The 19,078-nt window shown below is 41.9% G+C and overlaps 1 protein-coding gene across 3 annotated transcripts in view; it reads right to left on the reverse strand.

Moving 5' to 3' along the window:
- Positions 1–19,078, reverse strand: part of SPEN (spen family transcriptional repressor) — a 94,261-nt gene that overhangs the window by 74,630 nt on the left and 553 nt on the right. The window lies entirely within an intron of this gene.

Here is a 19,078-nt window from a genome sequence, read left to right on the forward strand (position 1 = left end):
TAAAATAAGGGCGGCCTGGGTGGCTCAGTGGTTTAGCACTGCCTTCAGCCCAGGGTGTGATCCTGGAGACCCGGGATCAGGTCCCACGTCAGGCTCCTTGTATGGAGCCTGCTTCTCCCTCTGCCTGTGTCTCTGCCTGCCTCTCTCTCACTCTCTATGTGTGTCTCTATGAATAAATAAATAAAATCTTTTAAAATAATAATAATAATAGGGACACCTGGGTGGCTCAGCAGTTGGGCTCACGAATAAATAAAAATCTTTAAAAAAAAAATAAATGAGACCATAAAGAAATTAGGTTAAAAAGAAAGAAACTGTGTTTGCTACAAGCTGCAGTACGTAACTATTTAATAGGTCTGTCTTCAAAAACGGTCAAAAAACAATACAAGTTTCTGTTTGGTCAAAAAGGTTCAACATTTAAAAATATTAAATTGTTCAACATACACTGTATTCTTCTGAGCTTTTTGTGTTTTGTTGTTGTTGTTTGTAAAGATTTTATTTATTCATGAGAGACACAGAGGCAGAGACATAGGCAGAGGTAGAAATTGGCTCCCAATAGGGAGCCCAATGCGGAACTCGATCCCAGGACCCCGGGATCATGACCCAAGCCAAAGCCAAACACTCAACCACTGGGCCACCCAAGTGCCCCTCTTCTAAGTTTTTAAGAGTCAATTTAAAAATTATCCAAAATAGGGGTGTCTGGCTGCTGGTTCAGTCAGTACAGCACGCGACTCTTAATCTCAGGGTCGTAAGTTCGAGCCTCACACTAGGTGTGGAGCTTACTTAAAATAAAAAATTTTGAAGCCCCTGGGTGGCTCAGCAGTTGAGCAGCTGCCTTTGGCCCAGGGCATGATCCTGGAGTCCTAGGATGGGGCCTGCTTCTCCCTCCTCCTATATCTCTGCCTCCCTCTCTCTGTGTCTCTCATGAATTAAAAAAATAAAAAAATAATAAAAAAATAAAATAAAATAAATAAATAAATAATAGAGCTTTTTTATTTTATATATATTTTTTAATTGGAGTTCAATTTGCCAACATAGAACACCCAGTGCTCATCCCATCAAGTGCTCCCTCAGTGCCCGTCACCCAGTCATCCTATCCCCACCACCTCCCCTTCCACTACCCCTTGTTCGTTTCCCAGAGTTGGGAGTCTCTCATATTTTGTCACTCTATTTTTAAATCAATATAGTCCTTTAAAAAAAAAAAATTTATTTATTCATGGAGACACGGGGAGGGGGGGGAGAGAGAGGCAGAGACACAGGCAGAAGGAGAAGTAGGCCCCATGCAGGGAGCCCAACGTGGGACTCAATCCCTAGTCTCCAGGATCACACCCCAGGCCGAAGGCGGCGCTAAACCGCTGAGCCACGCCTCTCAAGAGGCTGCCCCTCCTTTTAATCTTGCTATCTTTTGCCTAAGTACAAATAATAAAGATAGCAAAAGACAAAGAATCCCTAAAGCCAGCAATAGACAGTCACCCCACAGCCCTAGTATCACTGCAGAAAAAGCTAGTACCCTGAGAGATGTTTCTCTACTTGGAGAGACAGGGAGAAGAGTGGAAAAAGATGACAGGAAGAATGATTTGTAATAGTGTGGCAATTTGCATTATCTCTCTGCCAAATAATAGTAATAGTAATAATTTGTTATATAATCTTGGGTCTAGGAAAGACAGCACATGAGATAAAATCTCTATATCATAAAGAAAAAGACCACATAAATTCTATTTGTTGCCTTCTGGAATGTACATGTATACATGTACCTACTAAGTGCAATGTGACTTTTTAAATGCATTACTCTAGAATGCTTCCACAAATTCAATAGTTATAATTTGAACAGCTTTGTATGGTCTCCAGGAAAGAAAAAAAACAAAAAACAAAAAACAAAAGACAAAACACACACAGAAACCAAATAAATATTACAGTTCCTTGAATAGCAAAATATAGCCAAAAGATAATTGGGCAAAAATACTTGTAATACATGACAAATAAATGTTTCCCTAAATATAAAACAGTTCTGACAAATCAGGGAAGACAAGGCCCCCCCCCCAAAAAAAACAGGCAAAATACCTGAATATGAAGTTCTTTTGAAATATGCATATACTGAGGCACCTAGGTGGCTCAGTCAGTTAAGTGGCTGACTTTGGCTCAGATCAGGATCTCAAGGTTCTGGTATCCAGTCCCGCATTAGGCTCCCTGCTCAGTGGGGAGTCTGCTTCTCCCTCTTCCTCTGCTGCTCCTCCCACTTGTGTTCTTGCTCTCTCAAATAAAGAAAATCTTTTCAGGACTCCTGGGTGGCTCAGTAGGTGAGCATATGCCTTCGGCTTAGGGCGTGATCCCGGGTCCTGGGACTGAGTCCCACATTGGGCGCTCCGTGGGGAGCCTGCTTCTCCCTCTGCCTACTGTCTCGGCGCCTCTCTCTCTCTCTCCTTCTCTCTCTCTCTGGGTGTGTCTCATGAATAAACATATAAAAAATATTTTTTTAAAATCTTTTCTAGGGCAGGCTGGGTGGCTCAGCGGTTTAGTGCCGCCTTCGGTCCAGGACATGATCCTGGAGACCCAGGATCGAGTCCCACGTCAGGCTCCCTGCATGGAGCCTGCTTCTCCCTCTGCCTGTGTCTCTGCCTCTCTCTCTCTCTCTCCGTGTGTGTGTTTCTCATGAATAAATAAAATCTTTAAAAAAAAATCTTAAGTAAAAAAAAAAAATCTTAAGTAAATAAATATAAAAAATATGTATGTACACACAGGGGGCACTAGTTAGCTCAGTTGATGGAGCATGTGACTCTTGATCTCAGGGGTGTAGGTCAGGCCCAACCTTGGGTACAGAGATTACTTAAAAATAAAATCTTAGGGGCACCTGAGTGGTTCAGTTGGTTAAAAGTCTGACTTCAGCCCAGATCATAATCCCAGGGTCCTGGCAGCGAGTCCCACATGATTCTCACATCCTCCCTGCTCAGCAGGAAGTCTGCTTCTCCCTCTCCGTCTCCCCATCCCCTCCCCCCCCCCCCCCGCTTGTGCTCTTTCTCTTGCTCTCTCTCAAATAAATAAAATCTTTTGAAAAAAAATTAAAAATAAATAAAATGTGTACATACAGATAGTAAAAAGAAATACACTCAAAAAACCTGCTTAATTTCACTCAAAATTTTGAAAATAAAAAGTTTGAAAAAGGTAACATAATACAAAACCCTAAATTTTCATAATACCTAGGTACTAGTCTAAATAATAGGCACTTTCATAACACTGTAGGAATGTAAGTCAGAAAACCTCTTAGTAAGACAATTTCATAGTACTGATTAAGAACTAAGTACACATCCCTAGAAATTCCATTCACAAAGATTGATCATGCATGTGTAATTGCAGGTGTCTGCAAACTATACAAGACTGCTTACTGCAACACTGCTTATAACTGTAAAGAAAAACCACCATTCCACTTTCTGTCTATATGAATTTGACTGCTCCAGGTAGTTCCTGTAACTAGAATAATATAATACTTGACCTTTTGGGATTTATTTCACCTAATAAAATTTTATCTATATAGTTAGTTTTTGCTTTTAAAACAGACTCCAGGAAAAATAAATAAAATAAAATAAAATAAAATAAAATAAAATAAAATAAAATAAAATAAAATAAAATAGACTCCTGGGATCCCTGGGTGGCGCAGTGGTTTAGCGCCTGCCTTTGGCCCAGGGCGGGATCCTGGAGACCCGGGATCGAATCCCACGTCAGGCTCCCGGTGCATGGAGCCTGCTTCTCCCTCTGCCTGTGTCTCTGCCTCTCTCTCTCTCTCTCTCTCTGTGACTATCATAAATAAATAAAAATTAAAAAAAATAAAATAAAATAAAATAAAATAGACTCCTCACTCAGTGTGGAGCCCAATGCAGGGCTTGAACCCAAGACCCTGAGATCAAGACCTGAACTGAAATCAAGAGTCAGACACTTGGACAGCCTGGGTGGCTTAGCGGTTTAGCGCCTGCCTTCAGCCCAGGGCCTGATCCTGGAGACCCAGGATTGAGTCCCACATCGGGCTCCCTGCATGGAGCCTGCTTCTCCTTCTGCCTGTGTCTCTGCCTCTCTCTCTCTCTCTCTCTCTCTCTGTCTCTCATAAATAAATAAATAAAACCTTAAAAAAAAAAAAAGATTCAGACACTTAACCAAATGAGCCACCAGGTACCCCACCATATTTTTTTTTAAAAAGAAAAAAAAAATAAAAAAATAAAAAATAAAAAATAAATAAAACAGAAGAAAATCAAATTTAATAGGCGTACACATGAGGAATCCACATAAATGTAAAATTCCCTCACTCAGCATAATTTCTTCAAGGTTTGTCGATGTTGTATCATGAGTCAGAATTTCCTTCCTTCTAAGGCTGAGTAATATTCCATTGTATGTATTCTATTTATCACAAATTTAATATCTGTTTATTCTGTTTATCCATTCATGGATCATCAACATTATGGCTTCTTCTAACTTTTGGCTATTGTGAATAAGGCTGCTATGAACATAATAGATTACTTTTTTCATATGAAAAACTATTTACTGGTTCTAATTCAGAGGATTTAAGAAAACTTGAAAGACCAACGACAAGCTTAATTCAACCAACAAAACTATACTCATCTGTTTACTGAATCCATGGTGAGTGCCTAGAATCCTGTACGTGAAAATTTGATGACTAACTCTTGAGAAAAGCAATGTTTTCAGCAAAGCCTTGAATGACAAATTCTTCAGAACTATTACAGGTATCATTACCTCAGTGAAAAAATACACATATACACATATGCATTATTTTACACCAATCTAGTGAGAACCTATTTACTAAGTAAAATTAATTTTGGATATGCCTGGCTGGCTCAGTCAGTAGAGCATGACTCTTGATCTCAGGATCCTGAGTTCAAGCCCCACGTTGGTCACTGAGTTTACTTTAAAAAATTATTTTAAGTCAATTTTTAATAAAAGGATAAAACTGCTCAACTGATACATAAACCTCTGACAGATTATTCAATTAGGAGGAGAAAAAAATTCCTAACATTCTATAATCTTTAGATCCTACTGGTGAGATCAAATAGGAAGAGTGGATCTTTTAGCCAATCTTAGAAATACTTCATGAAGTACTTCTCTCTAGAGCACAGGAGAGACGAGTCTATCCTACATGAACCAAAACACAATACAGGAACATGATGACCACTAAGTTAAAATCTGGACTTTTGTGCTCACAATACTTCATGAATAACCTCATAAATGTGTCTGATTTACACACTACTTTTCTGGGAAAAGTTCAAGTATAACTAAATAGAATGCAAATGATCATAATTAATGATTTCATAATAACAGTAAATTAAGCAGATGAAGAAAAAAGGAGCAAAGCAAGCTGATCAACAAAAGGGAAGACTAGAGAGAACAAAGCTGAAGAAGCAGAAGCCAAGAGAACAAAAAATAGCAAAAATCCACATCAAGAGTAGCTAGCATGAATACATTTGAAAACATGCTTCTTACTTAGCTAACCAGGACTATTACAATTGCTGAGAAGAAAGTCACTTTTAACCTTATAACTTGCGGGCAGCCCCGGTGGCGCAGCGGTTTGGCACTGCCTGCAGCCTGGGGTGTGATCCTGGAGACCCAGGATCGAGTCCCACATCGGGCTCCCTGCGTGGAGCCTGCTTCTCCCTCTGCCTGTGTCTCTGCCTCTCTCTCTCTCTGTGTCTATGAATAAATAAATAAAATCTTTAAAAAAAAATAACCTTATAATTTGCTTCTTGGTAAAACAATAAGTTAAACATTGATTCTGGGAAACTTTTGAATACTTCTAACACTTCACTTGACCAGTGACTTTTATCCTTATTTCATATAATATAGTTGCTAAAATAAAACAGAAGACAAAAACATGACCCCACTTTTTTTTTTTTCTAAAGATTTTATTTATTCATGAGAGATACACAGAGAGAAGCAGAGACACAGGCAGAGGGTGAAGCAGGCTCCTCGCAGGGAGCCTGATGTGGGACTCGATTCCAGGACCGGGATCATATCCTGAGCCAAAGGTAAACATTCAACCACTGAGCCACTCAGGCACCCCGGCCCCACCTTTTTGTAATTACATAAATCCCATATTCTTTACTCCACTATGAGTATCTTTGTAAAATCTTTGAAGACTACTTCTACTCCTAGATTTGGGAAATAAGTTCTTTATCACTCCTCAATCTTAAAAGGTCTTTGGATTTATTTAATTCCAATGTTTTTTTTAAACTTTTGCTTCCCAATAAAGAACCATGGCAAGGAATTAACCCAATCCATATAAAAAATGAGTCACAGGGCACCTGGGTGGCTTAGTCAATTAAGCCTGTGACTCTTAATTTCAGCTCAGGTCCTGATCTCAGGGTCACAGGATCAAGTCCTGTGTGAGGCTCCATGCTTATCACGGAGTCTGATTGTCCCTCTGCTCCTCCCCCTGTTCATGCTTGCTCTCTTTAAAATAAAAAAATAGGGATCCCTGGGTGGCGCAGCGGTTTGGCGCCTGCCTTTGGCCCAGGGCGCGATCCTGGAGACCCGGGATCGAATCCCACATCAGGCTCCTGGTGCATGGAGCCTGCTTCTCCCTCTGCCTATGTCTCTGCCTCTCTTTCTCTCTCTCTCTGTGACTATCATAAATAAATAAAAATTTAAAAAAATAAATAAATAAATAAATAAAAATAAATAAATAAAAAAATAAACAGAATCTTAAAAAAAGTCATTAGCTGGGACACCTGCGTGGCTCAGTGGTTGAGCATCTGCCCTCAGCTCAGGTCCTGATCCAGGGGTCCTGGGATCGAGTCCCAGATCAGGCTCCCTGCAAGGAGCCTGCATAGCCCTCTGCCTATGTCTCTGTCTCTCATGAATAAATAAATTAAATTAAAAAAAAAAAAGTCATAGCCTGTATGTCAATCATTTTATTAAATATGCAAACTTTCCCAGTCCACATTTTAATCTGATTAGTTATAATCTCTAGAAATAAAAAGTTTCTTCTACAAACAAAAAATATTTTAGAAATTACAAAACATTCAGAAAAAAAAACAGAAAGACACTGTTACAACAAAATTTTCAATATGATCAACACAAGGAAAATCAAATATCGTAACTCCGTGAGACCCTAAACTGTGATGATAAGTTCCTTTTATACATCTACTTTTAGAATAACAAAGCAAATATATGCTGAAAGGATGATCTATGTCAAAAACCACTGTGGACAGGGTTACTTTACGAGAAAAATAGATGTGAGTGATGAGAAAAACTAGAGTATATCCTTATACACTTTACATATACACTTTTTTTAAAAAAATCAACTGCAACATAACTTAAAACTATTTAAAACTTTACAAATACCGGGATCCCTGCGTGGCTCAGCGGTTTAGTGCCAGCCTTCCACTCAGGGCGTGATCCTGGAGTCCCTGGATCAAGTCCCACATCGGGCTCCCTGCGAGAAACCTGCTTCTCCTTCTGCCTCTGTCTCTGCCTCTCAATCTCTGTGTCTCTCGTGAATAAATAAATAAAATCTTAAAAAAAAAAATCAGAGAACAAAGGGTGAGATATTAACATATACCTCAAAAAGTGTTTTTGTTGGTTTGTTTTCTTTTTGAGGGGGGGTGGGGCAGGGGGAGAGAGAGAATCCCAAGCAGGCCCCACACCACGCAGAGCCCAACTAGGGGCTGGATCCCATAACCCCAAGGCTCAGAACCTGAGCCAAAAGTCAAACTGACTGAGCCACCCAGGCACCCCATGGACAAGAATGTAATCAGCAAAATTCACACAGTCAGAAACTATAGAATAATCAACCTGGTTTGCAACAAATTAAGTTGTAAAGAGAGAGTAAGATTAAAACCTATATATTAAAAGACTTCAACAGGCAAAATATTCATCAAGAAGTAAATAAACTGGGGGATTCCTGGGTGGCTCAGTGGTTTGGCGCCTGCTTTTGGCCCAGGGCGTGATCCTGGAGTCCCAGGATCGAGTCCCACATCAGGCTCCCAGCATGGAGCCTGCTTCTCCCTCTGCCTGTGTCTCTGCCTCTCTCTGTCTCTCTTTCATGAAAGAATAAATAAAATCTTAAAAAAAAAAAAAAGTGGTATACTTTAAAAAAAAAATCTTGCAAAAAAAAAAAAAAAAGAAGTAAATAAACTGGGGATCCCTGGGTGGCTCGGCAGTTTAGCGCCTGCCTTCGGCCCAGGGCATGATCAAGGCCCACATCGGGCTCCCTGCATGGAGCCTGTTTCTCCCTCTACCACCGTCTCTGCCTGCCTTTCTCTCTCTCTCTCTCTCTCTCTCTCTCATGAAATAAATAAATAATCTTAAATAAAAACAAAAAACTGTGATATCTTGACTAGGGTCGTAGTGGTAGCTACGACGATGCCTACATCTCTCAAAATTCAACGAACTTTACACTTTAAGTAATCTATATGCAGATTAAACCTCAAAAAATTTTAAATTTATTGGAGCTTAAACACACAACCCCAAGGCCAAGAGTCTCATGCTCTACCAACTGAGCCACCCAGGTGCCCCCCAACTTTAAGTTGTTTCAACCAAATTTTTAAAGAATTACATACCACCAATTAATTACAATTGGTATGCCCTTAATAGAGTCTGAGTTCAGAAAAAGATTTTTGACTACACAAAAAAAATTTTTAAAAACCAATCCATTACAAACTTTAATAGTGGCTGGATATTTGAAATAGGAATATATCTATTTAAACAATCCTTACCTTGTAGGCATAAATACTGAAATATTTATGGATAAAAGTAAGATGTCCAGAATCTACTTCAAAATAATACAAACATTCCAGGGCTTGTGCCAAAGAATAAGGGTCTTAACTCATTAAGGAATCCCTTGGAAGGGACCAAGAGTATATCCGAAGAGAGGGAAAAAATGTTGAGTACAGCCACTTTGGAAAACAATAGGAGGCTCCTCAAAACATTAAAAATAGAACTACCATATGATCCAACAATTCACTTCTGGGTATTTATCCAGAGAAAATGAAAACACTAACTTGAAAAAAAAAAAATGTGGATCCCCATATTCACTGCAGCATAATTTACAACAGCTAAGACACAGAAACAATCTAAGTGTTCATGGACTGAAGAATGGGTAAAGAAAATGTAGTATGTATATACATAATGGAATACTAAACAGTCATAAAAAAGAAGGAAGTCTTGCTATTTGAGACAAGGTGGATGAACCTTGAGGGCATTATACTAAATGAATCAGAGAAAGACAAATACCAAATGATCTCATTTCTGCGTAGCATGTTAAAAACAAGAAAACTCACAAGCTCACAGATACAGAGAACAGACTGGGGGCAGAAGGGTGAAATGAGTAAAAGAAAGGGGGGTCAAGGAGATCCCTGGGTGGCTCAACGGTTTTTTAAAAATCTTTAAAAAAGAAAGGAGGTCAAAAGGTACAACCTTCTAGTTATAAAATAGTCACAGGAAGAGATGCCTTGGTGGCTCAGTGGTTGAGCATCTGCCTTCTGCTCAGGGCATTATCCTGGGATCGAGTCCCGAGTCCCACATCAGGCTTTCTGCAGAGAGCCTGCTTCTCCCTGACTAGGTCTCTGCCCCTCTCTGTGTCCCTCATGAATAAAGAAAATCTTAAAATAAAATAAAATAGTCACAGGGATATAATATGCCACATGGTAACTACAGTTAACAATATTGTATTACTTATTTGAAAGTTGCTAAGAAAGTAAATCTTAAAAGTCCTCATCACAGGGATCCCTGGGTGGCTCAGCGGTTTGGCGCCGGCCTTTGGCCCAGGGCGCGATCCTGGAGACCCGGGATCAAGTCCCACATCAGGCTCCCGGCATGGAGCCTGTTTCTCCCTCTGCCTGTGTCTCTGCCCACCCCCCCCCATAAATAAATAAATAAAATCTTCAAAAAAAAAAGTCGGGATCCCTGGGTGGCGCAGCGGTTTAGCGCCTGCCTTTGGCCCAGGGCGTGATCCTGGAGACCCAGGATGGAATCCCACATCGGGCTCCTGGTGCATGGAGCCTGTTTCTCCCTCTGCCTGTGTCTCTGCCTCTCTCTCTCTCTCTCTGTGTGACTATAATAAATAAATAAAAAATTAAAAAAAAAAAAGTCCTCATCACAGGAAAAAAAGGGGGGGGGGCACCTAGGTGGCTCAGTTGGTTAAGAGTCTGACTGTGGCTCAGGTCATGGTCCCAGGGTCCTGGGATCAAGCCCTGAGTCAGGATCCCTGCTCAGCAGGGAGTCTGCTTCTCCCTCTCCCTCTACTCTCCACCCCCCTGCTCATTCTCTCTCTCTCTCTCTCTCTCTCTCTCAATCTTTCTCCTTCTCACAAACAGGTAAGTAAAATCTATTTTAAATCTATTTTTGGGGGGATCCCTGGGTGGCGCAGCGGTTTGGCGCCTGCCTTTGGCCCAGGGCGCGATCCTGGAGACCCGGGATCGAGTCCCACGTCGGGCTCCCAGTGCATGGAGCCTGCTTCTCCCTCTGCCTGTGTCTCTGCCTCTCTCTCTCTCTTTCTCTCTGTGACTATCATAAATAAATAAATAAAAATTTAAAAAAAATAATAATAAATAAATAAATAAATCTATTTTTATTGGGGACCCTGGGTGGCTGAATGGTTTAGCACCTGCCTTTGGGCCAGGGTGTGATCCTGGGGTCCCAGGATCAAGTCCCGCATCAGGCTCCCTGCATGGAGCCTGCTTCTCCCTCTGCCTGTGTCTCTGCCTCTGTGTGTGTGTGTGTGTGTGTGTGTGTGTGTGTCTCACGAATAAATAAATAAAATCTTTTTAAAAAATCTTTTTATTTTAAAAAATAAATTTAAAAAACAAGAAAAAAAATTTAACTATGTATGGTGACAGGTATTAACTAGACTTATCTAGTAGACATTGAAATATATACAAGTATCAAATTATGTTATATAACATTAGTTTTTAGTATCAATTATAACTCAATTTTTAAAAAAAAGTTAAGGTCAGTGAGGTTTATGAGAAGGTAGGGCATGGGCAAAATTTTGCTTAGATACCATAGAAAGTGAGTGACTGACAACCAAATAAATAAATGAAGCAATGATGATTCCTAATATTATTTTCTAAGAAACAAACTCCTTTCTCTTCTGTGTGACTCTCCCCTCTTCTACGTGACTCAGCACATAATAAAGCTCAGACTGATCTAGTGATTAAGTTCATGTCACTAAGTCAATGGTGGAATTAGAACCAAAACTACAATTTTAAGAGTCAGGTAGCTTTAGATCTGCTTTAAACCAGAGAGAGATGAATGTATTGATCCACAAATTGTCTCCTAGGAAAGAAAAAATCGGGGGCAAAAACATGCAAGTCATTTCAAGTCCTACCTTCCTTTCTTTCCTTGTTCCTCACCCTCACCCTCAAATGTTGGTTTCCAAAGAAATTAGTTGAGAGAGGGGGGATGTGAAACAGAGGCAGCAGGGGTGATGTGCCCAGAGTTGGGGGGGAGGCGGGGGGGGGGGGGGAATGGAGCAGGAAGGCAACAGAATGGTCTATTAGCTACACTGAGAACAGAACTGGTTGAGTAAATAACACTAAGAGTAACAGCAGTCAGGTTTCTCATCGTCTACGAAAAAATTTACAAATATGTAATGGAGAAGTTAGAAAGAATCCTCATGTATTGGAACATGTGAAGTACAGATAATGTGCATATATGAAAATCAAATACAAAGGGTAAATAGTAAAGACATTAACTTAACCAAGTGAGCAAAGTTAAACTAATATCCCCAGTGGTAGGATGGATCCACACTGTTTGCCTCCTTATATATTACTCTGAGATGGGCACAGAATCGTTTCTGTGGTATTCTTGCCAAGAATGCATGCCCTCATCTGGTCATGAGGTAACACCAGACAAGCTCAAGTGGAGGCCATCCTGCAGAATGAAAGGCCTAGGTTTTGTTTTTGTTTTTTTTGTTTTTTTAATTTTATTTATTTATTCATGAGAGAGAGAGAGAGAGAGAGAGAGAGAGAGAGAGGGAGCCAAAGACACAGGCAGAAGGAGAGGCAGGCTCCATGCAGGGAGCCCGACATGGGACTTGATCCTGGGACTCCAGGATCACGCCCTGGGCCAAAGGCAGACACCAAACCACTGAGCCACGCAGGGATCCCCAGGCCTAGGTTTTATAAGACTATCAGGCACATGAGAATTAGGGTAAGACTGTTCCAGAATGATGAGATGCAACCATAAACAGCAATACATGGATCAAAAAAGAAAAAGGAATATTGTTGGGATGGCTGGCATCATTTCAATGGGGTCTATGGACTGGGCAGTAATAACTGTGCCAATGTTGGTTTCCTGACTGGGAAGACTATGAAATGCAACGGAAGAGTGTCCTTGTTTGGGTAAAGTATGTACTAGAGAGAGACTTTCAGGGTAACAGGATAGCATGCCACAAAAAGACAAGAGACAGTAATGGAGCAAATGGTGCAAACTGGTAACAACTGAGGATTTTTTTTTTCCCAGAGATTTTATTTACTTATTCATGAGAGACAGAAAGAGGCAGAGAGGCATAGGCAGGCTCCCTGTCAAGAGCCCAATGCAGGACTAGATCCCAAGTCCCCGGAACCATTCCCTGAGCTGAAGGTAGATGCTCGACCACTGAGCCACCCAGGCATCCCACAACTAAGGAATTTAGAGGAAGGAGATGTGGGAATTCTTTGTACCATATCATGAACTGTATTTCAAAACATTTTAAATAAGAAAATAACACCACTAAGAAAGAAGTGGATCTAAGTCTGGACAGGCCTTCATTCTGGTGTATCAAATACCACCATTTCAAGGAGGCTGTACTTATTCCCCCCATCCTCATGACTCTCTATCCCCTCCTTTGCTTCATTTCTCTTCATAAGGCAGGATAGGCCACAACTGATGGTTGTTTGGGCTGAATGCCGAGTACATGGGATTCATCTACTATTCTTCTTTTTTTGTATATACTCAAAATTCTCCAAAGTAGAATTTTTAAACTATAAAATAGTAATATCTATGCATCTTTATTAATACACTAAAGTATCTAGCAGCATGTCTAATAGCTACTTTACTTTCCAAGTTGTGATGAGCATAAATGATTTGCAAACATGGAAATGAAGTCAGAAAGAATCTTCTGCAGGGTACCTGGGTGGCTCAGTGTTAAGCATCTGATTTTGGCTGCTGCTGTGATCTTGGGATCCCGGGATCCTGGGATCCTGTGACCCAGCCCGCAATGAGCCATTCCACGGGCTCCAAGCTCAGCGGGGACACTCACCTCGTCCCTCAACTCTCTTCTTCTGCCCCTCCCCCGCAGCTCATGCACACAGATGTGCGTGCATTCTCTCAAATAAAATCTTAAAGAAAATTTTAAAAAAAACAAGGTGATTTTTAAGGAATCTTAAATGGAAAAAGTGCCTTTACTGTAGACAGTGTACTAGTATAATTTTTAAAAATGCCTGAGACAAAAAAATTACCACCTACCAATTTAATGATTTATAAAAGACACAAGTCACTGTATGCCAAATGTCATTTTGTAAAATATAATTTTTTAAAGATATTTATTAGATAGCTCAAGCATGAGCAGGGACAGAAGCAGAGGGAAAGTACCTCAACCAGACTCGGCATTGAGCAGGGAGCTGCACGCAGGGGCTTGATCCCGGGACCTTGAGATCATGACCTGAGCCAAAATGAAGAGTCTGACACCTAACCGACTGAGCCACTCAGGCGCCCCTAAAATACAAGATGTTTTTTAAAAGAGTACAAATGTCCTAGTTTTCAAATCAAAGGAATAAAATGGAGTGAAGGTTTAAATAAATCGGCCAATTTTAAGAATCAAAAAACTATAAATGTATTGCACAAAAAAGTACATACATTCCTATCACGTTTACACACAGTGTAACAATCAAAGTCAATACAAGCTATAATCAGAAAATCTTCATTCCATTTGTCAAAACTCTCAAGTTACCCAAACTCTGCATTTAACACGCAAAGACATATACATAACTCTAGAGGTTAAGGCTGGACTAAAAACCTAGCACCAAAACATGCAATAGGAAAAATAATAGTGTTTCCCATTTGAAGTTTCCCACAAATACTCCTTAACTTTAAGAACTGGAACTGCTCCTTCTACAATAAAAATCTCTATGCTAAACTTCAATTTATCTCTATATTCAAAATGAACTCCCAAATAATTAAAGCCAAGAATTCACTAAACTTAAGTGAGGATTTTATAGATATTCTTTTGTGGGTTCTTTTTAGATGTTCAAGCAATTTTCAAGTTGGCAGATGCAGACACATGTAGGGGGAAAAATCTGAATATTCTAATACTGTAAAATTATACCGAGAACATCTTTTCATGGCAAAGTAGATTTCCATGCAGTGAAAACCAGTTAGGTAGCACACAAAAATTATACAGTTTGTAATAAAATGATTAAACATTCTAACTGGTTTCCACAACAGAGTATACTACCTTCACTCAAAATTGAGTAGCTCTAAGGCAAATAATAAAAAAAAATAATAAAGTATCAAGGTTAGAAAGTTAACTATAGAAAATTACTTTGTCTCCTTGTTCAGCAGGCTAAGATATGTCTGTTTCAAGAGCGTAAACAACATTTATTACAAAGCATCCAATAAGGAAATTCAGGAGCCCAATTTTAATAAATATACATACTCAAGTATTTGCAGGCCACAAAATGCTTACTCTAAATACTGTGGACTAGTTAACTACAGCTCCAACACCACAGATTCTTGTAAGTAAAAACAAATATATCTGGACGCCTGGGTGGCTCAGCGGTTAAGCGCATCTGCCTTTGGCTCAGGGTGTGATCCTGGGGTCCCAGGATCGAGCCTCATATCGGGCTCCCTGCATGGAGCCTACTTCTCCCTCTGCCTGTGTCTCTGCATCTCTCTCTCATGAATAAATAAATAAAATCTTTAAAAAATATATATATATATATATACACACACACACACACATATATCATCTCCAATTGCATATATTAGTTTTCACGAGCTGTTTCAAACATTTTTTTTTTAATTTAAGCAAAATTTCAAAGTAAGGAGAAAGTGAGACTTAAGACCATTTGGAAAAACTTTCCCATTACCACTATCTTTATAACTTCTGTATAAATCTTCCCAAAGCATGAGTGCTCTACAGGATTAGAAGTGTCTCATAAATCAAGCCCGCAATCTCTTCATAAGCATTCCAAACAATACAATGCCTGAGCAATCAAGAATCTACAAGAAAGGTAGTTGAAAAACATGTCCCCCACAAGTCAAACACCACCATTCGTCCTGGCACCGAGCCCTGTTTTCCTCCAATCTGCCAGAGGCATTCTACTCAGGAAATAAAATACAACATTTCAAGCTTTCTGTATTAATTTTTTAGTGCTATTTCTCAAGATAATTTTTTTATTTTTAAAATGTACAAAAGCCCATCTGAAAATAATTAACGAAATTGTAACATTCAAAGCCAGAGCTGTTTCTACATAGAAACAGGCTGGGCTCTAAAAAAGAAACGATGTAGCAATGATGTAAGGCTAGAGTGAGTCAAATTTGTTTTAAGTCTAAAAATACCTCTAGTTATAGAATACTGAAGACAAGGAAATTCTTCCACTATATTTTTACTGTGTCCCCAAAGTAAAGAGATCCAAATACATGAACATATAACATGTATTCCAGCTATTGAAACTCAGAAAACCATTGTAATAAGACATTTAAAATTAGCAAAGCCAAAATACATTTTCAAATAGGTCTCATTCTTTGACAACATTTTTACATAAGCGGCTACCTTGCTCTACCTCTGCATGATTTTTAACATATTCTACAAAACTGGGAATGGATGGGAAGAACCTGAATACGTGATTTACTCAAAATGGGCAAATAAGACATAGAGAATTTTATATTCTTTAAAGGGCTCTATTCGTTCGCTCACTCTAATTCAAAGAATCATCTCTGCACACACCTCTCTCTCTTACAACTAAAAGACAGCAACCAATTGTTGTGTAACTCCTCCCTTCCCCCCTTCAACCCAGCTAACATACAAAGGAAAGGACTTTCTCTATTGTGCAAATTCAGTCCCTGCAACAGATCTTTGTTAACTAAAATCTGATTCAGAAATAGTCCTCATTTATTTTTTTTTCCACTGGAATACAAAAACTGTAAAGAATAGTAACACAACAAATGTTATTCTTATTTCAAGAAGGTAAAGTCAAATTTTGAAAATGCTCTGATTACATTTTATAGATTTGGTCTTTCTTTGGTACGGAAAGAAAAAAGCCAAATCAGCATCCTTCCCTCAATCTATTTTCCACCAAAAACACTGATCAAAATGTAAATAATACAAAGAAGGTTTGGGTTTGACCCCTCCCCCCCCCAACACACACAAAAGTACCTCTAAGCTGCCCTGCTCCCAAAACTGTCTGGTTTAATCTTAAAAAAAAAAAAAAATCCAAATACTTACTACAAAGGCCTAATCAGTGTTACAAGAATAATCATTTTGAAAACGTTTTAAGTAATGTATTCCCAATATACACCACTTAATCCTGTAAAACAGTTATTAGTTAATGTTGTAATTAGCTAGGGAAAAGTGTAAAAGCTGGTAAAAGGTATTATAGGGTTTATCTCATTCTGATTTCTAGAAAACACTACAAGTGAGTATCCTTACATTTCCTTCCAGAGCTATCATTCTAGTACAATTACCTTTTTACCCTTTCACTTAAATTACTCAAATTTTCCTCCCAGTAACAATCACATTTTACAAAACGTTTTCGACAATAGGGATAAAAGGCTTTGAATTCCTCCAAACAGGGTCCATTTAGCTCCACAGCTGGAAAGGCAAAAAAAAAAAAAAAAAATTTCTTGTACATATCTACGAATAAACAAGCAGCCATAAATAGAGATTACCTGTCTTGGGGATCGGGTGGGAAGTGGGGGATGGGAACTAGGAATCCCGATGTCAGGGGTGAAGGGGAGATTTTTCTTTGTAAACCCTTTACATTCTTTAAACCCTTAAGAATGCACAGCCTTTTCAAAGAGCTAAGGCATTTGTTTAAACGAAATTTTAAATTTCTTTTAAAATAAAGGACTTTGGTGGCTTAGTTTTAAGATAATCTTCTTTTATCAGTAGCATCTGCTTGTGCTCTGCAATAGATGAGATACCCCTTTAAACGCAGTCAGTGAGCAATGTGCCCGCTAAGCCCTCTTTAATACGGTAACGTTCCTCCAGACCTCCGCTTTCGAAGGCAGCTCGCATCCTCCGCCCCCTCCTCCCTCTGTGCATTCTGAGATCTGCTCTGCTGATTCCCACATAAAGTGGGTCCTGGCCGCCATTTTAGAAAGTCATTCACACAAGCCGGACCGCAGCACCATCCACTTCAAAACCTCCCCCCAAACTCCCTCGGACGATTTCCTCTTTGCTTTCCCTAACCCCTCATCTTGTGAGGAGCCAAACTCCCAGCAGCAGCAGGCATGCAACGTCTCTGGAATGTGCATAATGCGAAATGACACGTCTGGCCAGAACACTGAGGAGCAAAGCGAATGCTGCAATGCACGTGTTTGCACGTCGATACCGACGGATTTCCCAGGCAGAGAGAGACCTACAGAGAAAAGTCCACCAGGAGTTACGAGCGAGCACACCTACGGGGCTCCGCCACTCCAACAACCTGCACCTAAAAGGCTTTCCCCACCAAAGCACTGAGGGCACCGGGGCTGTGGGTGGGGCAGCGCCAGGGAGGGAAAGTTCCCATCTGCTTCCCGACCGAGCCCCGGGGCTCGGCCCCTTTATCGCGGGGGGGGGGGGGGGGGGGGGAGAGGCGAGTTTCTGCTCCCCGCCCGGCCTCGCCTGGTTTCTCAGCACAACGTAGTAAACACCGGGAGAGTCCCTGGAAGCGCGCCTCCCCCAGCCCCGCCGAGGACGGCGTTAGCAGGTTATGAATGGCCTCACTATCGCCGGCTCCTTTTCACACGCGGACACGCGCAGACGCGCGCTCCAGCGGCGAAGACTTAATACCCCAGTAGCAGCAACCACCGACAGCATCAATGATCCTCCATTTAAACGGCACGGTGGAGCTCTGCTGCCTCCGCTTCCATTCCCCCGTCCGAGCTGCTCAGGGGCAGGCGACGCAGGCTATTTTTCCCATGGTGACTCACTAACCAGGGCGCTCCAAAATCTCCTTCACTCACTAGAGAGTAAGAGGAATTTAGAGTAAACCAAGCTTAAAAACCTTTCGGGGTCTCGACTACCGGGAGACACCGTGGTTTTTCGAGGACGATCAGAGACGGGCGACGGCGACGGCCCCCGTCCCCCGCGGCGGGCCAGCATTCTGCACCGAGGACTCTCCGCTACGGCGGCGGACGCTCCACAAAGAGGGCGAGCGCCGACGTGCCGCTGCGGAAGACGCACCGAAAGCTCTGCTCTCCACACCCCGCCGCCGACACACGCTCTGGGGAGTTTAAGGGCAGCTCCATGTCCCGCTCGTAGGAGACCCGCATCCTCCCGACCGCCGATCCAAGAACTCCGGGCGGGCGGGCGGGCGGGCGGGAATCCCCGCTCCTCCAGGGGCGGCCCCGGGGCTTCGCCGGGCGGCCGCGGAGGGGCACGGCCGAGGCCCTCGCGCGCAGCGCTCCCCGCAGCGGGGCTGCCCCCGAAGCCCGCGGGCCCCACAGGGCTTGACGGCGGCCGCGACGGCCAAAGAGCCCAAACAGGCGCACAACTTCTCTTCAGGCGGCGTCCCCGCCAGCCCACCGCGCGCGCACACGCACACGCACACGCACACGCGCACACATTCCTCTAAATTCTCCTTTGAAGATACGTCAAAAGGAGAAACCGCGAGCTCGCCGTCTCCCCGTCGTCCCGGGGTCACCAGCCGCTCGAGAGCGGCGCCCAGAAGCTCGCTGCGTGCCCCCGGCTCCGAGCTGCTCCCGCACCGCCCACCGAGGCTGGCGTCCGGGCAGGACCGCTCCTGTCGCACTCGCCCGCCTCGAGGTCACACGTCTCCGGGCGGGAGCTGCGGCGGGAGCCCGGAGTCGGCCGCGCCGGGGCGCCGGGGCGCGGGGACGCCGGGACGCCGGGACGCCGGGACGCCAGGGCGCGACCCCTCCGCCGCCCCGCCGGTCG

The sequence above is a fragment of the Canis aureus genome, chromosome 5 (assembly GCF_053574225.1).
Source record: "Canis aureus isolate CA01 chromosome 5, VMU_Caureus_v.1.0, whole genome shotgun sequence".
In the NCBI taxonomy this organism is placed as follows: Eukaryota; Metazoa; Chordata; class Mammalia; order Carnivora; family Canidae; genus Canis; species Canis aureus.